Source organism: Thermobia domestica, chromosome 6, assembly GCF_964235325.1.
Source record: "Thermobia domestica chromosome 6, izTheDome1.hap1.1, whole genome shotgun sequence".
NCBI lineage: Eukaryota > Metazoa > Arthropoda > Insecta > Zygentoma > Lepismatidae > Thermobia > Thermobia domestica.
This window is the reverse complement of record NC_137459.1, coordinates 184,408,329-184,434,741: the sequence shown is the minus strand read 5'-3', so window position 1 is coordinate 184,434,741 and position 26,413 is coordinate 184,408,329. Positions and strand designations below refer to the sequence as shown.

General features: G+C 33.7%; 1 protein-coding gene across 3 annotated transcripts in view; it reads left to right on the top strand.

Moving 5' to 3' along the window:
* LOC145688354 (uncharacterized) overlaps positions 1-26,413 on the top strand; it is a 316,110-nt gene that overhangs the window by 226,632 nt on the left and 63,065 nt on the right. The window contains exon 1 of one of the 3 annotated variants that reach the window (XM_081762500.1): positions 10,911-11,163. The exons of the other annotated variants lie outside the window; for them this stretch is intronic. The gene's annotated coding sequence lies outside the window, so the exon portion shown is untranslated. Of the gene's footprint in view, positions 1-10,910; positions 11,164-26,413 lie in introns of those variants that run through there. 3 annotated transcript variants of the gene reach the window in all.

The following is a 26,413-nucleotide window of genomic DNA, read 5'->3' as shown; positions in this document are numbered from 1 at the left end:
CCATAATAACAAAACACAGTCATCATTTGCCTTCTTCTGGTTTGATATTCAGGTCAATAGTATTTTGTGAGATTTTTAAAAGTATACTACAGTCTTCACACATAAGAGTAATGAGAATCCATTCTTGTTTTAAATTCTTTAGATATAAAGCTTACGCGGAGTCGACACTTTTGGTGATTCTCTTCCATGTTGCTTGATTCCAGACACCATTTTCTATTAACACTTTTTCTTCTAAGTTCGTAGTTACACAATCTAGCCATCTTCTCTTTGGTCTTTCTCTTCCTATTATCCCTTATATTTGATCTTCCTCATTCTCTTACCAACATAATCATCACTTCTTCTCATAGCATGCCCAAAACACTGTAATATTATCTGTTGTACTTTTTTTAGACATCTCAGCCACTTTGACGCTGCCTCTTATTCTTACGTTTCAGGTCTTATCCAACCTTTTAACATTCTCATTTCGGCTAAATATATAAATTTGTATTTTTTTTCCCCGGCTGGTATGGTCGAGTGGACTAAAGCATTAGGGTCAGTCTTAAGACTTGTTTGTGGCAGGTCGATCTCAGGGCATGAGAGTATAGCTATTATAGTTTAGACACAAACAAAACAAAATTATTTTTCTTAAAAGTCAAAGACTTACAGCTGACTTTATTCAAGAGGACAGGTCAATCTTATTAAGCTTTCCGGTGACCTTTTGTAACAGTTGATTCACTGACAGCCCACACATACCATTAACGCCATTTTGACATATTTATAGCTGATAATAGTAGTTCGTTTTGTTTGTAATTCTCTCCATTTATCAATTGTTTTCCTCCATTTTTTATTGTTTTCTTTTGTCTAAAGGAAAAATCGTTGGACGTAAAACTAAAAAAAAATAATCAATTAATAATTTTGTTCGGAAAAATTATCAGTTAACATATTTGTCAACGTTAGTGACAATTGCAGAACTAATAATAAAACTTTATGTTTAAAATTAACTTCAACATTTCCAAGGCAAGGAAAGAAAATTTCCCCACATCCTTGCAATCGAAGTGTATTGGCTAACTCATTTACTCTATGAATTAATAAATCATAAAACCAATCAGTCTAAAAATAGAAAGCCCCATCCTCCCAGTGGATCATACTCTGTGTCAATATGATTAGAAAAGAATTCCTGTTACTTCCTCTCTATGAATAATGTTAGTAATGACATACCACCTTTTCTTCATCTTCCAGAGATCTCTTCCTTCAAGATTCTCCATTAGGACTCTGTCTTCTCCGTTTCTACTTTTTATGCATGTGGTATGTCTTGCCCAGTTTTCGATTTAGTCATCCTTATTATACTTTCTGACTACTATTGATCTTTGAACCATGCGTTACGAATAGTCTTGTTCAAGGAAACTTGGCGATTTAGTTCTGTTTGAAATCTAAGATTTTATGGAGATTATCATTTTACTCTGATCACATACCAAAAAGGCAATCCTACGTAGAGATTGACCACATTAGATATGTTTCTTTCAATATTGTATCAAACTAATAAGATTATTTATATTTTGTACTTTAATATTTATAAAATCAGTGTGAAATTACATTTTGTAGATCGTTATTGAGATTATGAAAGAAAATTTTTCACTGAAAAGAATCAGATAAATAGAGGATATGACATTACATCAAGGAATATTTTCGTTTGTGCAGTTGCGAGAAAAGAAAATGATATATTTTATGTATATTCTGTAACAGAACATGCTACCTTCTTTTATAAATGACCGTACATTCAGCAGAATAATTTCCTTACCGGTGTCATGCTCATGGTTAATCCTATCCATGCATTACCGGAGGGTACAAAATGGGCAGTCAAAAAATACTCCCTCGGTTTTCTGTGGGCGCTACACGGGAATGGAAGTTTTATCGTTTATTGCTTAATAAGAAAATAATTTTGTCCTTCAGAGAATTTTGTAGAAGTAATTGTATTCTGCCAAAGGACTGTCTTCTCTAAACGTTTTCTTAAGTTAACTTTTCAGAATGGGTTAGAATTTTTGTTCCTCAGTTGTACATTTGATAGCCACTACTGCCAATTCATGGTAGAGCACGTACCGTAATGCAACAAAAATATATTTCTTGTTTTAGCATTTTATTCAATAACTTTTGTATGGGTGATGCGATTTTGTAAGATTTTCTGTTATTTTGAAATAAAACGTTTTTAAAAACGTGAAGCAATACATACTAATTGGTTAATTCATTCGAAAATTATTTAAACCAAACGGACTGAATTCATTTTTACAATGTGAAAGTGCTACAGTTGTGTAACAAGAGGGAAATAAAATTTGTCCAAGAACTTCATAATAAATATCTCCAACCTTTATAATTACTCATCTGTTTTCCCACCGTCGGAGTGGTTTATCATAGTATAAGTACAGAGAACAAGATTTATTTTTCTGTATTAATGTGTATTTTCTTTCTCATGATTTTAATTTAAGAAATTAAATTACATCTATAGCCATCGGGCTGTCATTACGATTTTCATTTCTCAATATGATGTATAATAACACACATTATTATTATTATTATTATTATTATTATTATTATTATTATTATTATTATTATTATTATTATTATTATTATTATTATTATTATTATTATTAACTTATTGACAAGTTTATCAGAGTTTGTGAAATCCTTATCCTATAAAAATAATATTATGATCAGCTAATAAATATCGAACATTTACTTTTTATTTTCTTCTTAATAAAAAAATGGACGAATGGATACTAATATTTTCCTCTATAATTGCATTGTCTTGTGACTCGCTGATTGCGCTTTTCTTGTACAGGACTTCCGTAGAGTAAATACATTTTTAAAGGGAAAGAGAAATTATAAGTAGCATTATACATATGTTTAAGTAAATATCAGTCTTGCCAACATTATATTCAACGTGAATGGTTCATGGTAAGTCTGTTCATAATGATCAAATATTAAAGACCTATTATATTGTTCCATTTGCTGATAAAAGCTATGCCAGATCCAAATGAATGTGTATAACTAAATGATTGGCTTAACATTAAATATTAATGAAATGCAGTTTTGTTTTACGTCTCACCTTTAGGCTCCTTAAGTTAAAGGAAGAAGTGCGATTAAGAAAGAAATGATTATAGAAAATGGGTGGAATAAGAATGTGGGGGGAAATGAAAGAGCTCGAGAAAATAACGTGCATGATGTTGTTCACCAGAAATTCATGTAACCTGGGTCAGAACAGAGTCACCTAACACACATATTAGGTGAGCACTTTACCACTGAGCTACGGTGTCTCTATTGAGTGTTCAATATGACCGTAGCTAGAAGTTAGCTAAATATATAAATAAACAAGCTGAAATTCCCGTTTTTCGCGCGGAAAGTACATGTTTATGGGAAAATTTGAATATTTTTCCCTGTAGAATATTTATTTCAATGAAAGTGTAGTGACAAAAATACAGAATATACTCTACTTTTGGTATACCTATTGAAACACTCTACCCCCACAGAATACGCCTTAACTCGAATTGATATTATTAAATAACCAAGATTGAAATGGATACTAACTGCCTTCCAAAAGCCATTTCAAACAACTCAGATGTTTTCCGACCCAGAAAACGATGAATTTGACACATATATCAGTCATTTTTGACATTGCATTTTTCATCTCCCTCCGTATCTGTCTATTGGGATGAATGGCATTTGGAGCGTCACTTCATTTTAGCGGCTCCCGAAAACTATGGATTGCAAACTAATTTCAATCGTTCTGTATTATTTTTACATGTCGCTCCTTCCAATTCCTCCCACCTCTTGCAGTGTCTCATTCCCACAGTATATCGTCCAGATTGATAGTCATGTGTCTACCAAGTTTGGTTAAAATTGATCCAGATCTTCCGGAGTTACTCTGAAGTGCACTCATACGCATAATTCAAATGTATACAGATTTGCGAACAACGCCTTTGGCGTTACTCCTGTATATTCCCAAACCAGCTGACATACCTTTTTACATCTAAACTTAGGATTACGTCTCATCACGATTACAGCCTAATAGCTTGACGAAAACAAACTATGAATTAGACACTAATCTAAGAAATTTAAGACATTTTATTTTTCACCCCTTGTCACCCTCCATGCTAATAGAGCTGAACGCTGAACTTCGACTTTAACATTAGCGGAAGTGTGATTATTAATCTCAGCGTAATTGAGAACCATTAACTATTAATATCGGTCGCTTTCGATTATTTTTACATATCAACCCCTTCCCACCATCCTAGGAGTGCTAATGGGAGTTAAACTTAGGAACTCTAAAAACTATGGATTCGATACTATTAGCGGCCATTTTTGGTTATTTTTTCATGTCACCACTCCTCCCAAGAGATACTAATGGGGGCTGAACTACGATCTAAACGGCATCTGGAGTGCCACTATTCATCTCAGCAATCCCGTAAAGTATGTACTCTACACTAGTATTAGTCGCTTATGATCATTTTGTATTACTCCTTCCACTCTTCCTATGGGATTTTACCCTACTGGAGACTGATCTTCAACTGAAAGGTCATCGGAACTGCCACCGATCAACCTAAAGACTCCAAAAACTATGAATTAAACACTAATATTGGTCATTTTCCATTATTTTTGCATGCTATAATTTCACCCTTCCTCAGGTGCTAATCGGAACGGAACTTGAACTTAAATGGCATGTGGAGTGTCACGCTTTATTTAAGCAATCTCGAAAACTATGTTTTTTTTTGTCTGTCTCTCCTACTTACCCCTAAGAGTGGTAAGGGGGTCTTGCCCTCACCGAAGGTTAACTTTGACCTAAACGGAATCAGGACTCCACTAATTAACTTAGCGACGCTGAAAACTGATGATTAGACACTAATATAGGTTATTTTGTTATTTTTTACCTGTCACCATTTTGCCCCCGGGTGCTAATGAGAGGTTAAATCGGTCTTAAACGGCATAGGGAGTGTCACTATTTGTCTAAGTGACCTCGAAAACTATGGAATTCGACACTAATATCGGTCGTATTCCATCATTTTTGTCTCCTCCTCCTTTCTCCCTAGGAGTACTAGGTTGTCTTACCCAAACTGGGAGCAGACTTTGGACCTAAAGGACACCAAAACTGTCACCAATGAACCTAGGGACGCCAGAAACTATGGATTCGACATCAAAATCAGTCATTTTGAATTATTTTTATATGATACTATTTGCCCCTTAGGACTACTAATGGGGACTGAGTTTGGATATAAACGTCCTCGGGAGTGTCATTGTTCATTTCAGCAACTCCGAAATCTACGGCTTCGGCACTAATATCGGTCGTTTTCAATCATTTTTATATATTACTTTTCCTACTCCCCCTATGTGTGCTAGGCATCTTACCCTCACTGGAGACAGGTGAAAATAGAACAGGTGACAAGTTTTCGATACTTGGGTAGTATTATTAGTGATGATATGAAGTGCGAATGTGAAATAAAAGCAAAAAATAGGAATGGTGAAAGAAGCTTTTGGAATGAAGAAAATTCTATTTTGTGAGACCTTTACTAAAGAGTTGAGAAAAAGACCCATAAAGTGCTTCGTGTAGAGTATTGTGCTGTATGGGTCAGAATGCTTTTGGACATTGCGCAAAAGTGATGAAAAACGACTGGAAGCTTTTGAAATGTGGGTTTGGAGAAGAATGGAGATAATTAGCTGAGCCAAGTGGAAAACGAATGACAGGGTTAGAAATGGTGAGGTAAAAGAATAATTTTAGACGTTATTAAGAAGGGGAAGAGAAATTGGTTGGGACATTGGCTAAAAGGGAATTGTGAGGGACATGCTAGAGGGACGTGCTCATGAGGAACGTGCTAGAGGGTATTCTCGTGGTGGCAGAAAAGAGAGGGCGAGGGAGAAGAAGACTACAATCCATCGACATATCAAAACAGAAAAATCGTACGTGAAGACGAAGAGGTTAGTGGAAGACCGTGGAGCAAGGAAGCTTCTCAGTTACTGCAAGTGACCTGCCTACAATGGCAAAATACCTATGATGATGATGATGATGATGATGATGATGATGATGATGATATACCGGACGTTCCTTAATAACTTAAGTTCCCTAATTATTACTAATTTTACTTCATTGTACTTTTTCTATTTACTTTTAAGAACAGGGACACGAACACAGAAACATCGAAGACAGTTAAAATTCCAAAGGCTCTCCCACCGGGAATCGAGCCCGGAAGCGCGAACATCAAAGATGCACGCGCTAGCTACTAGGCCAGCGGGAAAGGCAGTTGAGCCACCACGGCATGTAAAAGACAACTGAGTCAGAAGTAACTACATAGTTGTTTCATTACAGCACTTCATTTTAAACGTTGTTAGTAATGAAGATAACTTAATTTAGTATTTTAATATAGGGTCTATTTTAAATATCATTAGTTTTTATTATAATTGTTCAGCAGAAAATGATAGCTTAAAGACATGATGGAGACATTGCATTCCCACAACAAATCTTTTTAACGTTTTCTATTGTCTTTTGGCTTAGGCTGTCTATCTATAGGCTCAGATTCACTTTCCTTAAAGGGGTTCGTGCTCAGAGGCTCTTAGTCGCCCAAGCTCGCTATCATTAATAAGGTTCGTGATAGCTCGATGCCGCACATATATACCTCACCAAGCTCGTGTTCGCCAATTGCTTGGATTTGGTTTCAATGGGAATCACACTCACTATTCTCATTAGGCCTTGAGTTTGCTCAAAACTCTGGCTCGCTATTGGCTCATTTAGCGCTTATGCTCAAACTTCCTCGCACGCTCAATTATTGTGCTCGAGGTTGAATGAACATGAGAACCGAGTTCGAGAGTTTGGACATCTCTGCAAAGTACCTTACCATTTGTATATGATATTATCGTTACGGCAATAGAAAGTTATGATAATTGTGTTTTCCAAACCTATGATCTAGATATGTCGCTATCTCTGGAAAATGTAATATAACTTCTTTGCAAAACGCTCGACAAAAAAGTGTTTTAAATATATCCTGCTGCAACCAGGTTTTGAGAATTAACAATTTTTGAATAACCATGAAACACTTTTAAAATACTGTTTAACCTATTTTCTCCACAAAATATGTTTTAAAAGTGTTGAAATACATTTCATTTTTTGCAGTGTATTTTGGTGTAAATACTGCAGTGTAGGGAGGGTTAATGTAGCTACTTTTTAAAACTTTTCTCGAAAATGTTCTTTCTATTATCTGAATAACTTTATAATTTTTGATTTAATAAAGTCTTGGCACTCTTGTGAACCAACTGCCTATCTCCAGATAATACTGAATTTCTGTCTCACTTTGTTTAACAGGAAACAATCAATCATTTTAAAAATTATTATACAATTTGTATTTTATTCATCTTTGATATTTAAAAGATCTGCTTCTTTATAATTTTCTGTAATATAAAATGATAGTAGACTCAAATAGTAGTTTGTGTTTCTAATTTCATAAATGTTATATTCAGTCAAGCACGATGTGGTTTTAGTTTGTTGTCAGAAAGATAGAATTCCATCCTACTAGTTTTTCTTCTAGATCAATCTTTGAAAGCTAAATATGGTCTTGAGGACTTTACTGCATACTCCACCTATCTAGTTGTGATAGTGGATGTATTGCTGAAATTTATTTCAGTGTTTTTTCCTTTCTTTCTTCATGTTTTATATTCATTTGATGGACTCACGTACTAAAATTAGAACAGAGGTTGTGTAGAGAAATAACCTGTTCCAAAAGCAAAGGGGAGGGCTGCAATAATTCATCAACGACTGTTGTAGTAGTTATTGACTAACATAATAATAATAATAATCTACGAGAGACCGTTAGTGCGATGATTTGTAGTCGAATGAACAACAAAAGCCGTTAAATGAAGTAACTAACTTGTTGAATATTTCTGAAAATAATCACGGAAGTTTCGCAATTTAGTTGTTTGTATAAACAATCTGAAAATATGACGCTTCTTGGCTCTGGAATCTTTTCTTCCAGCACGTATACTTTATTACACTCTCTCTTCAAGACCATGAAGAAAAAGAAGAAAATAATTGCCCTCTTTCAACAAGGTTCAAAATTGTACTTGCTTGGCCTATGAACATTCTTTCTGGTGGCGAAACTTTTTTTTGAGTATGACAGCTGTCAGTGAAGAGTTTTAAAAATCTAAACTCAGTGGTAATAAATTTGCTCTTCTGACTTTTTTGTGCTTCCAACGTTGGCTTTGAACCTACCCATATGCATTACGATCCCAGACGGTGATTATCGTATTCTACTATCACTAGGAACCATGCCGAAATTTAATCTAGCATCTATCTAAATTGTATTTTGTTGTAACGACAAAACCGTCTTAAAAGAGATTTTTGTTGAACTTTTCCTTTCCTAAAACTGCATAATAAGAAGGAATGGTAATAATTCTCGGAGACAATAACGATCAAGCAGTTACAAACTATGGATATGATGAAATAGTAACAAGTGTGATTGAAATATTGTTTATTGTCATCTAATTCGAACATTTGTTAAATCATTTACTTATTACGAAGATAATTTGACCATGATAGTATCTGCTGATTAAACTTGCTAGTAGTAGCCTCTTGATTACGATTATATTTTTGTACTTTCTATAGTTAAATCAGACTAATATCGATATATATATATATATATATATATATATATATATATATATATATATATATATATATATATATATATATATATATATATAATTTTCGTTCAAAAATAGAGAAAAATGTTGACCTCAATACTATTCGTATATAAAGTTATTTAACTATAAAAAAATCAACGTAACTTGATTTGCACCGAGCAGGGGTATAAATTAGTATGTCCTAAACTTTGATAACACTTTAATGTTAATTTTGAAATACGTTTATGAAATAATGATTAAAAATATGGTTTTCTATTCAGTTTATTCATATTATTTTAACAATATGTTTTTTTTAATAGTTGAAAATGTAACATTTAAGACTACAAGCTCAAATTGATGGTTAAAAGAATTTAGTAACATGATACTTACTTTGGATTTTTATAATTTGAAATGAATAATGAACTTTACAGACCCAAAACTTTGTTTTCGGAAAGTTTGTACACAAATCTACAAGGTTAACACAGTTATAGTTCTCTTGATACTCATTACAATCTTCCGTAATTGGTGTTTGTTGCTGTAAAATCACTCTTGAATTCATAGCATTCTCTTCTCAGTAGTGAAACAGAGGAACCCTGGTCACTGTAGTGACATAGTTCCATCCAAACTTGTATTGAGATTTCCTTACACCGTGTTGGGTTAAAGAAAAAAAAGGTACAACGAATCTTCCTTGCTGTTTGCATGGAACTTGGTTAATATTAATAATCTGTAAATACTTGGATTTTCAGTCTTTAATTGACCAATCTTTAGAATAAATAAACATAGACATGATTTCTGAATATACCATGGAATTTTCCAGGAAAGAAAAGAAGTTTCTTGAAAACGAATGTCTTGTGATATTACATCAAAATAGCCTGTTATATGCGAAGAACTGTAGATATGTTTACGAAGAAGCTTTGCCTCAACCTCCATGAGTTCAAGCGCATTACGAAACCAAGTCTGAATCATTTTTCTCATAATATTCATCATGATTTGGCCTTCGCAGCTACCACTCACCAAAATAATAATGTTTGATGATCTTAAATGTTTCATTGATTATCGTTTAATGAGGATGTCACCACAGAGAAGGTCACCACAGAGGCTATCTTAGTGAGAATACAACTCTAAACCACGCGCAGTAATGCTAACTATTCAATTACAAAATATTATTTATTAGTATCCGATTTCATTTAACTTATCTGTCCTTTTTGTTTAGAAAAAATAAACTTAAAAATTGCAATCCATTCTAAATAACGCTTACATTAATTTGAAATTAAGAAAACGTAATATCTTTCCAATTCCATGCAATTGTCTTTTAATAAGTACGCGGAGCAGAAAATTTCAGATTTTCAGGAAGCAATGCAATGTCAGGCGGTTTCAAGGTAATATGTGCAAAAGAAAAGTTAAAGTGCATGTAACTAACATCAACTGATAAAAATCATAAATTAAATTTCCGATATAGTCAACTGTCATATGGATATACCAGTGTGTTCTGCCAATTGTTTGAAATAACACTTAGATTTTGCAACTCTGCATTGTTGCGGGTTGATCTAGTGTAGTCATAACGGGTGGTCCTACTCCAACACTTTAGATAGGGAATTCATTATTTAAAACAACGTTTGTTTCTTGTCATCTCTCACTGCATCAGAGATTTTATCGTGGCTCCCTATGGGTCAGAACTTCTTTGACATCCTGTGTGTGTATTAAAGTTGTTGAACATCATATTAACTTACTAACCTCTCTTGCCTTCAAAAGGGCATCGAGATTATTGACCGTGAGGTCGTAGTGGATAGATCTTCTTCAAGAACAATACCTTCAGAAGAAAAAAAAAATCACTCTTAAAACTTACGTCAAAACTGTTTATTCTACTACGTACAGAAGATTTATCGAGTTTGTCGTGATACTTGGCAGCCAACTGGTTAATAGATCAACAGCTTCAGGGAAGATACTTTTTTCTCTCTTTTTTCCTGCTGTTCCTTGCTTAAGCAACTCTGCCACTTGAAAAGGAATACTCGCAGGTAAAAATGTGCCAGGTGTATTTGACTGAAAATGTAGTTGTGGTTATTCAACTGTAACTTTTTCGTTAAGTGTTAGGTAAATATTTTCAGCCCAAGACCAAACTCTTATAGAACGGCAGTAGTTCAGACATTCTGAGGTTAACGTAATCATAGCACTAGCTCTTTCACGTGATACAAGGAATCTTCATAGGCGTGGTGATGGTAACAGTAGTCATAAAAATCTAACTGTTCTTGTTGTGTCAGCGTTATTTTTGCGGACAAATTTAAGTCCTAATGGCCTCAATCTGTGTTATGTCAATTTGTACAGCTCTGTTTTCAGAGTAGAGACCAGAAAATGAAACGATACAGTTGATGAATAGATTTAATGGGGGGAGGGGGGTGAAACAAGAATCTAAATTTGAACCATGGGCATTTTTTCAAAGTGTAATTGATTTGTGCGGTTTAGGCTTTCTTCAGCCTATTATATGTTTGAAGAACGGCGTATCTCAAGCGTCACGTAACAGACGCAAGGAAATAGGTGAGATAACTATTTTATATTACCTAGGTAGTATCCTATATTCACCCTGTGTGACAAAAACTCATTAAGTTCCCTCATGGCTATGTGCTTAGCGTATGCACCTTTGGCGCGGAAACCCAGGTTTGATTTTATGTATTAGCTTAATCGGTTCGGATTTGATGTTAACCTGTGGTCCACGTCTCATATAGCCTCGCAGCTGAAAGGGACAATATATTTCAATACAACCAACCAACCAACAAACCAAAATTGCATTTACTACTCCCTGCCGTTGAATTTGTAGTTTGAACTGATGAGTTAAGATTATTTTTTTCTGCGCATATGGTTAGATATTTTTCTCATTCTGAATTTAACTGATGTTCTTTTCACCCACAAACGTGCTTTGATTTGGGAGAAGCTTGGTAACAATCCATCAGTTCGAGCCGAAAAGTTAGAATTCTCGTTTGTGTTCAAGAACTGTGGATTGATTTAGTCTCAACTGTCAATTTACTTTGTGGGGCGAATTTCAGAAAAAAAAAAAAAAAAAAACAACTATGAACAGTGATCAAGTGGATGTCCTTAACGAACTCTTGTTAATATTAACTCTTTCCGTACGTTTTAACAATAAGTCAAACACAAGGTAATGTTAGATAATGAACTTGGGTATTTTAATTATGCGTTATTATAAGAACTAGTACATACATCAAATTACTTTCTTTAGCCCGAATACTAGCAGAAAAGCATGTATTAAGTCGGTTTGAAATTGAAAGCAGGTAACCTATTCGACATAAAAGGTGAAATTTTTATTCTTCTTGGATGGAACATTTTAGTATTGCAAATTGTTCAACCTATGGTAGTCACTTCACCCATATGGGACACGGCAAGGTGACTCACTCGCTATTTGGAGGCAATTTCTTGACTTCAACACGTACAATAATTTGTGCAATCAGTACAAGCTCCGGCCACCCTTGCTCCTAATATTCACCGAGTTTAATTTTTACAGAGACCAGTTGGACCCCTGAGCCGCTTTTAAACGAGTATTGTAAAATAACCAGTTAGGTGTTATCACGAACAACATGGTATTAGCAAAGAATTCAAAGAATATTTACATTTGTTAAGATTGTTTCCATTTGTTTTATAAATTGATCTGCGTGACCTTCTTACACTATATCAGCAGTTTAATGATCATCGAGCGTGGTCTTCGTGTAAATTTATAGGCTAGAAATTGGCAATATTAACGACTCTTAAAATATGTAAAATAAGTTGTTCTAGAATCTATAGCATAAGTTGTTGAAAGTTTTTCTAGTAAGACATGAAACAATGCTTATTGTAGAGTAAATCAAACGTTATATTGTTATGTAGTTAACCGTGTATGCATATCGCAGAATGACATTTCACTTTGGTAGTCATTTATTCCCAGAATTATAGCATACATGTAGTAAGTTTATCTTGCTATTTTTACAATGTCAGTTCCTTACTTTTTTCTTGATTTGGAAGTTGAAGCAGAATTTCAATCTAGTTGTGCCACATGAATGCTGCTGAAATTTAGTATTGAAATTTATGCAAAAAGTAAAGATTGATAACAAGTGCTCAATTTAGAGGTATTTAACAAATATCGCGTCTTTTTTTCTAAGGTCACTTACTGACTTCATTATTTATTATACATACATATATGTGTGAACAAAAGTGAGTATCTAGACAAATTTCTAGATATATTCTAGTACATTACATTCATAGGAATTTTACCTTAATGCACTTTTGATGAGCTTGGAATTTTTGTTACGTTAGTTACATAATATTAACTTTCTTTGGAATATTCTACACGTTTCTTTAATTCATTCATGTTCAGATTTGGATTGTTTGTTTACTCACAATATGTCCGTAAACAAAATATCCTATGGGCCACGGACGATATTTCTTTATTTCTTAATTTATGTTGAGTCAGGTTAAAAAAAATGAGTTCTACCATGCTTTGGTAACTTCTTGTAGGTAGTATGTTGTAATTTATGAATTTTTAAGAAATAGTTGGAAGCGAGTATGCGTTCTTCTTTTCTTTTTATTTATTTCTTTTTCGGTTTTGATTGTACACTCTCAAATATTACATAAGCGAACACTTGCATTACTGACCTGCGATTAGATTGCTAATTGTATAGCTATCGTTAAACATTTACTTTTCTTGTATTTTAGTTTGTAGCAATAATTTGTCGTTGAGAAAAGTAATCTTATTGTTCCAATATAATATTAACTATAAAACTTTACAGTAAAAAGTAGTGAAAACAAAACGCTCCCATAATTGTAAGAGAGTTGGGACGCGTCAGTATGATGACAAAACTCTAAATATATTAATAAGCAGAGCTTTGTCATTTTTGAAATATACTTTCTTCTAAAAACACTAAAATTCTTGTGATAGTTTATTATTTTTTGTTAAAATTTGTAAAATATAGTATTTTCTTGTTAGTTAAATTCACTATAACATTTTATAGCAGTTTTCCAAATAATTTTATCACACCGCACGTGAAAATTGTAGTCTTAATGTTAACATTATATATAACACAAGCAAAAAATTCCAAGCGAAACTCAAAAGTGTAACTATTATGCTTTCACAAAATAAAATATGAGAATTTCATGTAATATACTATTCTTGTTTTGTTCGATTGTGGCCAAAATACGTGTGGTCTATCGTATCTTCTGATTACCTTCTGAAGATGTTATTTACAAGTATTTATATGTAATGCAAGAGTATTTATTTTCTCTCTCCTCGAACTTTTCAAAACTTTCACGTTGAAATATCTTACATTTATGTTTACATATAGGCTTTTAAAAAAGCTGAAGTGATTACATGTTTACTTAAGGTTCTATAGGTGCCCGTAGAAAAGTATTTGTACCAGCACCCAATTAAATTCAAGAGCCATATCTTCATAATGAATCATTCAATTTGATTGTAGTTTTCTCCAACATGAAGAGAGAGTAATATTTATCAACATTGAGGGTGAATGAAGTATACTAACAGATCAGTCTATACAGAAGAGATTAGTAAGGTAAATTATTCAGCGGGCACGTTTTTTTGCCAGTTCTACAATCTATTTAAAATGTTTCTAATAGCCACTTAGACAATTATGTATACGTACGTTGTCCATGATTATATAAATACATTTATTCCTTAGATTCATGATTTTCAACCATTTCAAAATATGTTTTCGTAAGAACATGTTAGTGTTTAAGATTCCTAGAACATAGAATATTCATTATTGTTTAAAGCATTAACGTAAATATGATTTTATTTTCTTAATCTTAAGTGGCATATACGTCTAATGGCTTAAGACATAGAATGAACTATTTCCACTTTCGAATGAACTGAGAAATCAAAGGCTAAAACATTGCTTGCGTACAGCGAATATATAGAGATTAAAAATTCCATATCTTATTATATTGCTAAAAATGTTTCTAAAACATATCAATTGATTGATAAACGTGCAGAACATCAGGGGTAAAAGTGAGGGGGAACGCGGGGGACGTCGTCTCCCCGCTTCCAGTAAATATCCGTGGCGTCCCCCTACTTTCTAAAAAAAATGCAATGGGCAAAGATAGACACGAGGGACGGCGTGACGTCATGCGTCCCCCTACCTTTTCAGATCCACTTTTACCCCTGGGAATAATAATTGCCACCGTGGATCTCATACAAACGAATTAATTAATGACGGTTTCTATTTTAATGTATTATGTTTAGTGCAGTATTCACTATAAAATAGCTGTTGATAGACCATATAACCAACAGGGTATTTTAAAAATCAAATATATGCAGTAAATTTTACTGTTTATAAAAACATTTTGTTCCTGTGTACTCAGAATATAGTGATTAGTAAGCAATTTCTAACGCCTACTTCAAGTAGAATCTCTTTCTTAGGATTATTTATTAATTTTGTATATATATTTAAAAATGTAATTTTCAGTAAACATTATCATTTAAAAAAAACTGCTTCAAAGATAGGCTTTGATCATTATTTTTAAACAATACAATTGGAATCAAATCTGCTAACGAGAAGAGTCGCAAATTAATCTACACGAAGAATTTAGTAAGAGTTTTTACCTCTCTTTTTTCTATGTTAATTTGTTCAGTCTACAGAGTGTAAAATAATAGAGGTTTCGGAATGAATTACCCCAATGTACCAGTTTTGCGAATTTTCCCCTACCATTAAAATCAAAAACATGGCGAATTATCAAATGTATACACTGCTGGAAACGCGTTTAAGAACATACCACATACAGCATCCAGTTTACACTTCAGAATATATATATATATATATATATATATATATATAGGGTGGCCCAAAAGTAGGTATACACCCCTGCATTGATCAAGTATAACATTCTGAAGTAAGTATAGTATTTATGGGTTTATTTGCTTCGGCTCTTCCGAGCTTAATATGTAAGTAAAAACACATAAAGAACAAATAATAAAGAAACTAAGTCTACCTGATGGATAACAATAAGAAATGATATAAAACACAATGAGCTGATCAGTACGGTACTGTATACCTACTTTTGGGCCACCCTGTATATATATTTTGTGTGTGTTAAAGGAATGCTTATCCTAGTTTGTAGTTCCCAGCACACTACTCACAACAGGCTGATCTTCATTATATAGGCCTAGCTGACATCCGACTAGTATTTTGAAGCTCGTCTGACACAACGAACGTTATTGTGCACTCAAAACCGTTGTGTACTGAGTTCAGACTGTGTCTGCAATGGCAGGATTACGATAGCTAACATCTGTTAGCCATAGGCGGCGCCAGGATGTTGGTAATGTGGGTACAGGCTAGGATGGGACAACACATTTTAACATTGTTGCCAGAACGCTCTGAACTATTGAGCGTTAAGATCTCAAAAATAATCACTAAGTTTTACTAAAAAAAAAGAAAGAAAGAAAGAAAGGAAGGAAGAAAACGAAAAACACGGTATGATATCAAGTAACTTATGAGAGACTTAAGAAGTCATTCAAATATATCCAAACATAAAAAACAAGAAACATATAAAATAGAAAGGATTATTGTAGGAAATCTGAAAATCACAGTTAATGTGGGTGCAGCTGCACCCACTGCACCCATTGTGGCGCCGCCTATGCTTCTAGCGTCACCGTAAAGTAGAGCCGCGTGAGTCCGAGTGGTAGTTCCGCAGAATAACTTGCTCGCGTTCGTCCTGAGGTGTCAGTAGTTCATTGGTTCTGTGCAGATAAGAGTAGAGACTTCCCATAGAAAACGCCCCGTACACTTGCAACGCATGACAGGGAACACTTTAGACAGAAAAATCTATCTGGCTGCCGTACCTAACGAGATGATGACCGCCGGTGCAATCAGAGCAATAATACATACGTACAAGGTATACAAAATAAACACAACTAACATTTTATATTTTATTTAAAAAGTATTCACTTCGGGAGATAGTGCAATCATTCAATATGCATTTATTCGAAGATGTTGGCATAGATGGCATTGCTGAAAATCCGCTTGTGTAGAATAAGTCTGTTCCGACCCCTGGTTTTTAGAAGAAAAAAAAATGTGAGTGGAAGGCTGACTGAGAAACACGCATTAAAAGAAAGTGTGGAATAGACTTTAGTTGCAACGCCTTTATCTTTATTTTCTCTCCGCTTTTAGAATTGTTGGTTCCGATTCCCTCTGAAGGTACGTACATAATGTTTGAAAACAATACATTGAGAGATGAATGCAGAATCGTGCGAATACTCTTATGACATAGTTCATACAAACTTCTCTTTCAACGTTTTGTGAATTGGGTTAAAGATACTTTTGTAATTCAACATGTCTATTGATGATTTGTTTGCTTCATCAAAATAATAAGGGTCTTCAATGTTAATTAATATAAATGAGCTTAATGGAGAATTGAATTTCGTATACTTCACGAAGAATAAACAAATATTTCACAGATAAATTATCCGCATCAAAATTTGACAATAATTGTTTTGCATTTTACTGATACATTTTTTTTTTCAACGGAAAGAAACTTATGTCAGCAACAATATATTGAGAAAAGAATGTTGAAAACGATTGTAAATCTTCATGAGTTAGAAATAAAAGTCTACATTTTGGAATAAAAAACATCAATTATTACTGTACGACCTCCGAAGTGACAAAATAGTGTGACAGTTATTGATGAAGAAATTTGTAGAGAACAATTTACAATAAAAATATGAAAATTCACGTTTCTATAATAGTCTTACTAGAAATGTGAGTGCTAGTGTAGCCTACAAGATGAGACATAATTTTCATGATAAGATAACGGTACGAAACTGAGCTTTTCCAATAGAAAGAAATAGCTACTTTCACTAACATGGAAACAAAACAGCATTTTCATGACATTTTTTCTTTTCATGATGAGAAGTATTCAGATCTCGTCCCGTGGGCAACAATAATGAGTACCAACTATGAACGAAGGAAATATAATTTCAGTTAGCATATCTGTTAAACAAGGGAAAAAAGTGTATTTTTTTACACCATTTTAATACATAAATTATCGGTTTTGAAAACACTTCGCTACTCAAATAACTCCCAATATTATTCTTTATACCATTTAATGGTCATAGATGTTTCATTTAGTTTGATATGCTATACCCAGTATCGCGAAGAGAGTAATAGTAATATGAAGAGCCCTGCTCCCTGGTCTAGTAGCTAGCGCGCGCTCCTTTGGGTTCTGTCCCCGATAGGAAAGCATTGAACACATGATTGTGATTCGGGTTCCATCTTAAACTATAGGTCCACCGAACATTGGTGCTGAAAGGGACGCTAAATCTCAATAAACAAAATCATGAATTATCCTATTTTGTTTTAATTTTCTTTCGGCAAAGTGCAAAACAGACTTCAATCTTATGTCACTGGCAAAATTTAATCGTGGAACTCACTATATAGCTTTAAAAACGAAATTAATAACCTCATAGAATTAAAGTAGTTTATTAATGTTTTATCGCATAGAACTAACGTGAATTTCTAATGTTTTATAAGTACTACGAACACAAACAATAGAATGGAAACATGTTATGAATTCTGCCTAATTAAGAAGAAAAAACTAATAATTTACCAGTAGCATTCGAACATTAATATATTGCTCTTCCTTCTAAGTTCCCCATCTTATTGTGCATTGTTTACTGTCATAAAGATTAGATTGCAGAGATAATGCTGCTTCTGAATTCTCTGTGTGACGTTAATACAGACGCTTTAGAATAGAGGAGGAGCTGTTTAATGTTAGAGGCAGACGTTTCCAACGAGACAACGGGGCTTTTATAAGATGCATAATTGTTGTCATCATGAACCATAGACTATACCTTCGTCTCCTTCGTAACAATAGTTCAATAGATTTTTTGAGTCTTTGAGAAAAGTTTGTAAGACTTAAGTAGCAAAACAATGCGAGTCTTGATATGTAAGAAAAGTTTTTAGAATAGTGAGAACAAACTTGTGTTGTAAATGTTATTAAATAGACGTTTTACTTATTTGTTTATTTGTCTTTTCTTTGAAACATGTTTCTTTGTTTCTTGAATAGAGTTCATATGGCCTATTTAGAAAGCACATGTAATACACCACCTGTTCATATTATTAATATATGCTATCTTAGAAAAGTAAGAATATTTATTTTGTAAGAATATTTAATCATGCAGGCTCCATAATCAGTCATTTCCCATTTACGTTCAATCCTAATTCACATATTTCTTGCTTTATTTTTCCAAAGGATGTCAAATTGATGTAATAAGTTGTCTCGTTAAAAGATTTAGAGCGTTATCTCGCTTTTATTTTCTATAATGATGTGTATCTCATATACATTTCACCGAGATTATTATATCAATATATATATATATATATATATATATATATATATATATATATATATATATATATAGCAGTTTGTTCATGATATACGTACGTGTATTGCCTGAAAATCTTAATCACACGCTTATGCCTAGGCCCATTACCTAACACAAGTAGTAGGGCTACTGAGCCAGTAGGGCACGGGTAGTATGGTTAGCTATATCTCTATAGCCTCCCTATAGCTTAAGCTATAGCTATAGGTTCTCCTATAGCTTAAGCTATAGCTATAGGTTCTCCTATAGCTTAACAAGGAATGTCATATATATAAAACTGAGTTGTTATGGTTCCATTATGCATATATATACTTGCATACCTCAGTTAATACTATTCCAGTATAAGCGTTCGTATTTCCCCTTCTGCCCAGAAGCCAGAAACTTGCCAAAGATTGTTGATAGGCCTATATTAATGAAGTAATTCATGAATAATATTCCCTTTTAATAATCGTCAAGTAGAACTCCCTGCGACTATATGGTAGCATATGAGCTTTCGGCGCAGGAGACCCAGGTTCGATTCCCAGTAGTAACTCGCGTAATTCGGATCCCACATTAAGCTGTACGTCCACGTATCATACAGTCTCGGTGCTGAAAGGGACGCTATGTTCCAAATCAACCAACCAATAATCAATTAGTGGGTTAAACTGTCTGTCAGAGGAAGTAATTGATCTGATTTTTACTGGCTCAAACAATAGGAAAAAAATCTATTTACCTTAATTAGCCAATTTAATACTTATTACATAAATAACTTAATCATACTAAACATTCCTATTTTACATTTTTCAGAGTAATAACCAGCACAAATAGTTGTTTTGTAGCTTTCAAATAATAGGATGCAGCAGTATGAAAAGTGAGCATTATCATGAAAATGTACATATATAAAATATGCATCTTGAACCATCATTTCGAAGTTCTCGTCCATGGTGAAAAGAAAAGTTATAAATGTCTACGTACCGTAACACCGTAAACATATTATTATGTCGCATAATTTCAAATTAAACTGTGTCTCCGCTAAACATAATAAAATGTTTAGTGTTGCTTCTCAGTATTTTCTTCCGCCTTGTTTCACAATTCAATAAGCAAATTTACTCAGTTCACACAGCTGCAGTTATCCTGTTTCATCTTTTGATTCCAAACAGATAATCGTACTATTTTGTCATTTTTTTTCTTACAAGGTTAAATACTTAAGTCGAATTAAAGTTTAAACAATTCTTTCTGATTGAAAGTTGACGAACGAGAGAAGAAGTAAAGATTAATAATATTAAACTTGGATAAAATAAAAGCTTTTGAAAATGGTCTTGTAAGTTTCATGTGGCATATTTTTTAATGAAAGAAAAAAAATAATGCTTGAATGAATTGTGTATTGGGGGAAGTCGTAACAACTGAGCTTGTACTCTAAAGAGAAACGAAACGTTTGTTTCATTTCCCTTCTTAACGTATTATTTATTGATTTCATTGCGAAGTATTATGGTTTGTACGTTTTCTGAGGTCCACAAAGAGAGAGAGAGAGACAAAATAAATAAATAAATAAATAAATAAATAAATAAATAAAAGCAAATGCTTGAAGAGTTTAGCCCCTTATTAAGTTCTTTTTTTAGTGTAGGTTGGTTTCCCTTATATTGCTTCACTCACTAGAACAGAATATTATGTATTTTACTCGTCATGATATATCACAAATCGTAATCATGGGGCACGGTCGATCAATAGTAGAGCGCTCCCTCTAGTGCGAAGGATCCCAAGTTCGATCCCAGGTGGTGTGAATTTGTGGTGGACAACATCGTGTTCGTGAGTTTCCTCGCAACTCAAACGTTTCCTTCCACATGACGATCCCACCAATTATTTTATAATTATTCGTTTGCATTAATCACCCGTCTCTCTTAACCTACATAAACCGGGCATAAACCTGGGACGTGAAACTGGAGATTTAATTTCCCTTCATTCAGTAATCAACAAATTGGAACTAATTTGCTTTCATTACTGTGCTACTATACATGTTTATTTGTTGATTTAAATGTTAGGTCATGTATTCAAAACACTTCATTTGATCTGCAAGTGTTCACATGAGCTAGTAAAAGCATTTTACTAGTATGTTCCATTGGCTAAGAAAACGACGGTAAGCGCGAAAATGTTATAGTGAAATACTGTTGTTAATGTTTAAATATTCCATAATAGCACTGGAGATTTCTAGAAAGCTCATAGATATGATTTTCATCTTAAGTTTGTGCGTCCTAGTGTTGAATTCATTGGAGTACTGAAATTATTTTTACTTTGGGAAATGTTTTCTCATGGTTAAATTTCCTCTTGCTACCCCTTGAACGCATAACTGTCGAATCCACGACGAACTTCCATATCAGAAATTAGCACTCTACTATCAAATCACTGTGCTTTCATATTGTTGATTTTTTTTTTCTTAAGAATTATAAAATTCGCTTCGAAAGGTTGGTTGGTGACCTGAATATGAGAACATTAACTAGTATATTAACTCAGGTTGTAAACAGCCATTTCCTTAAAAGTACTAAATAAAATTACTATCCCAACGGCCTTCGTGTGTTCATATGTGTAGCGTACATTACAGCTTTTAAAAGAACTAGCAAACTTGGATGAGTATGTATGTTCATAGTATGGATGGGCAAAACCAGTTTTTATATAAAAGGCGGAAACCGGTTTCTAGAAAAAACGAAATCAGGAAAACCGACATTTCGGTTTTCTCCAAAACCGGTTCGGTTTTCACCGAAACTGGTTTCGTTGAAAACTTTTGGAAAAAACATAAAACTTTCTGTGGAAACGGAATCGGTTTCCTCAGAACAACTAAACACTACTCTGGTAAGAAATAGAAAAAAATGGAAAAAACGAACCGGTTTTGAAGAAAACTGAAACCGGTTTCGGTGAAAAACCGAACCGGTTTTTGGATAAAACCGAAACCGTATTTTGAAAACTTTCAAAAACCGTTGTTTTGCCCACCACTAGTTCATAGACACTGATTGTGTTTTGCTGCTTACGAAGGTAAACTAGCTATATATTTAACCCTAACAGCATAAGATGTGCTAGGCATGTGCCATTTAGGTATCCCAGCTACTTTTTAGGTACCTGACACTTGCCACATATGATATTCATGTGCTAAGTATGCACTTCAGCTACCTACAGTTTTAGGTACTTGTTCACCTAGTTGATATTTGAAACTATGTACCACAAATTTAGCATTTATATACCTGGCTCAGTTTCACACTGACAGTCATTTGTTTTTATGTCGTCATTTGGGACATATATCTGTCATGTTCTAGGTACGTCTTTTAGGTACATATTGTTTCGGATACCCTAACAGCACAAGATGTGCTAGGCCTTTGTCATTTAGGTGTTCTAAATTCATCTCCCATATTTGATGCATTTGTTGCTTCTTTTTCTAAGCGATTGTGTACTAGAAGCAAAAAACGTATCAACTTTATTAGATGGCAACTGTCGTCGATCATTTGAAAGTGAATATGGAAGAACCATGAAATAAAGTAAGTAGACACTCGTCAATTTGTTATAAAATTACATGGCAAGCAGATTTAATCTGATCCCAAACGGTTATAGTAGAATATATACGGTTAAAGGAGCACTCTGATTAGCTGAAGGCAAAATACCTCAATAATTTATCCCTCTACAAGCGACGTTCTCTTCATCGCCTCTGTGGCTAATTCGGAAGAGCACGCGTCTAGTAATCCAAAGGCTGGTGGTTTGCGCGCACCCTAGGGTAACCCTATAATTTTTACTTTTTAAAAGTGTTTATACTCACCTTAATGTAAACACATTACGCGTATAGGCGATTTAATATATTTTGGTGGAGTAATTTTGTAGTTTATTGACGCTTACGACATGGGGAACATACCTAGAACATACTACGCACGTTCCCCAAGTACATGTCAGGCATGTGCCTAGGAGTGGACATAGACTGTGACGATCACTTGCCATCCATGTGATTTCTTTCTCAGAAGTATATAAGGCACATACTGGACACATTCTCATGTACCTGAGGGAACATGATAGGTATATCCCTGCTATGTGATTCTGCTGTTAGGGAAGTAGTTTAGGTTAAGTCAATGCATTGACTTTATTAGTGAATAATATTTCAGAAAAATATGTTAGATAATGTGTTGTTTAATCTTGCAAATTAATGCATTATAACCTTGTTTTTAAGATACTTCAACTAATTGATTATAAACAAATAAATATTTTTCAAAGAAACCTTAAATCCTGTAACTCTTTCAGTCTTCGTTTTAATTAAGAGCGTCGTAGACATTCGAAAAATATGCATCGCTTCTTTCTCTAAGCCGTTTCTCTACTGAGAGGCGAACAGTTCCCCTGAACCGACTTATAACATAGAAACACGACGGTCATTATTTTAAGCGTACGAGTTATTCGCAAATTTCTACAAGTTCGAATCATGAAATCAATGAAATAAAAAAAAATAAATGGAAATGTTCATTCCACCAAAGTTTCCCAGAGTACTTAATAACAATAACTGTGGTGGATATGCAAATATAAACATACGAATATTTATAGAAAAGTGAAAGGGCAATTACTAGAATATACGGTAAATTGCACACCTTTAAAGATGTAAACAAATACTTGGATTTTGTTCGCCAAATATCTGATTTGTCAAACGTCTGTCCTCGGTATTTAAAGAGAACTTTTTGAAACTCTTTTTTTTTAATTTTGTTTTGTTAACAGTTTTCTAATAACTAATTGTTACTAGTTAATCAAAGTTGAAATATAACGTTCTTCATTCTTGGTTAGTGTGAAATTAAGAAATTTGTAATTAAGCATTATGGAATTAACTACCGAGCAACTTGCTAGTGTCAGAAATTAACACAAAATTACGCATGTTGATCACAGTTGTGGATTGTTATGAGCAATTTTAGGAAACGTGATTGTCAGATCCGGCTTGGAATGTGCACAAATTTCACATGAATTAAAATTATACAGAAAAACAACAGAAGCACTTACAATTCGTAAACAGTACATCTAAAACATTTAAACTGGCATGGAACTCCCTGAAAAAAAAATAAAAAATACATATACGATAAAAGAACTGCATCCGTAGAAGAACGAAACACGTACAGAAAGCTAAAAATAAAATGATATATCCCTTCATGCTTCACACAAACTACATTTCCTTTAGCATCCCGACCTTCCGTTTAATATCACATATTTGGAAACAAATTGCAAATTAAAAGTTACTTTTAAAAAAAATATTCATTTTTCAAAGAAATGAACAAAGCAAGTTTGGACACAATACAATCCAACCAATAGGATATAAACTACATATAAGCAGCAGCAGCTATAAAACTCGTTGTTTTCCTCTGAGCTCAAATATAATTAAATATCATCGAAATAAAATAGAAAAAACAAGATAATTTCTGGTGAGGTAAATACAGAATTAACTTGGGTACAGAAAACGGCGTCACTGGTATTGGATTTATAACGAATATAAAATAGGATGACGAGTAAGACGTAGCAAAATAGTAAATGACAGAATCGTAGTAGCAAAAGTAGCTACCAAACCAAGGGATACAACTATCTTCCGATATATACTCCAACGACAGCGGCCGATGGTTAAGAAGTTGAGCAAGTTTATGAAGCTATCAAAAATGTCATGAAAAAGGAGAAAAGCTTGTTTTGGTAGGGGATTGGAATGGAATCGTAGGAGATGGCGCAGAAGGAAGAACGGTAAAAATACGGACTAGAAAAGCACAACGAAAGAGGAAAAAGTCTGACTGAATTTTGCATGAAGAACAAGCTAGTAGTAGCAAATACTTTCTTCAAGAAAGAAAAGTGCAAGATTTATACGTGGAAAATGGCAGAAGATTTACAGAGATACTAAATTGATTATATATTCATTAAGAGGAGGATAAGAAACCAAATTAACAACTGTGGAAATTACACATAAGCAGACGCAGAAAATGGCTACAACTTAAGCATGATGAAGAGAAGTTAAAATTTAGGAAGTTAGGAAAAAAAAAGAAGAAAAATGGAAGACTCGATACAAGAAAGCTAAAGAACAAAGAAAAGTGAGATAGCATAAGAACCGACGATTGACGGAAGTATACAAGAAATGGTCATTCATAAAAGCTAGCCTGCTTACTACTACAAAAGAAGTATTAGGTTACAAAGAAAAAAATATCAATTAAAGAATATATCAGCAATTATATTCTGGATTTAACGGCGGAGAGAATAAAATCGAAAAAAGTCAACAAGAATGAGGCAAAGACGCATTATAAAACAATTTTTTTAAAAAAATCATATCATTCGTAACTACAGACTTGCCAAGGAAGAGTGAATAACACAACAGTGTGAAAAAGTAGAAAATGATATGGACACAGGAAGAGCAGATAAGAAGGTTAAGAGGAACTTCAAACCACGGAGACCAAAATCCAATGTACTAAAATATAAAGAAGGAAGACCCATGACTGAAGATGAATATAAAATGAAAAGATGGAAGAAATATTTGAAAAGGTTCTATGTAAGCGACAAGCAATTAGAAGAATTAGACAATATGGAGAAAGGAGAAGAGGCAAGAGTTGACTTCGTACTCCGATCCAAATACGACAAAACATTACAAAATCTAAAACACGGAAAAGCTCCAGGTGTAGATGAGGCACCAGCAGAAATCATACAGAGTGCGGGACAGGAAGTTCAGGACAGCCTGCATAAATTAATTATCAACGTTTATGAAGAAGGGCAGGTGCCTTCAACTTCCAGACGAACAAGATAATGGGTATACCAAAAACATTAGGTGCTGACAAATTTGAGAGTCATAGTATGATAAGCTTGCTTACGTATCATTCAAAAATCTTGACAAAAATAATCGATAAAAGAGTACTTGCACTAAGAAGATTGTTAGAAGACAGAATTTGTGTTGGAACAGCAGCTTACATAGCATTTGTGGACCTGGAGAACCATTTGGTAATGCAGAATGAAACAAAATATTCAAGATTCTAAATGGAGTAGGAATAAACTATAACAAGGAGCGAAGTATAAGATATAACCTGTGCTAAGGCAACAATTGAGGTAGAAGGAGAGGAGAGAAGAGATTAATCAAAGATGCTCGTTGTCACCAATTTTGTTTAATCTCTACGTTGAAGAAGCAATGAAATAAATCAAAGACATTCATAGCATAGAAATAACTGTTCATGGGCAGAAAATACACACCGCTTAGATTTGAGGACGATATCGTAAAGTTGGCAGACAGTGAGGAAAGCTTAGAGGTGTAAACGATATGCAACAGGTACTTAGCAGAAAACCCGACATGAAGATTAACAAGAGCAAAACGTAAGTTATGAGATCTGCTAGAAAAGAAGAGGAAGAAGAAGAAAGAAAATTGAAAATCAAAATAGAAGATCATCTGGCGGAAGAAAGACTGACAAAAGCATG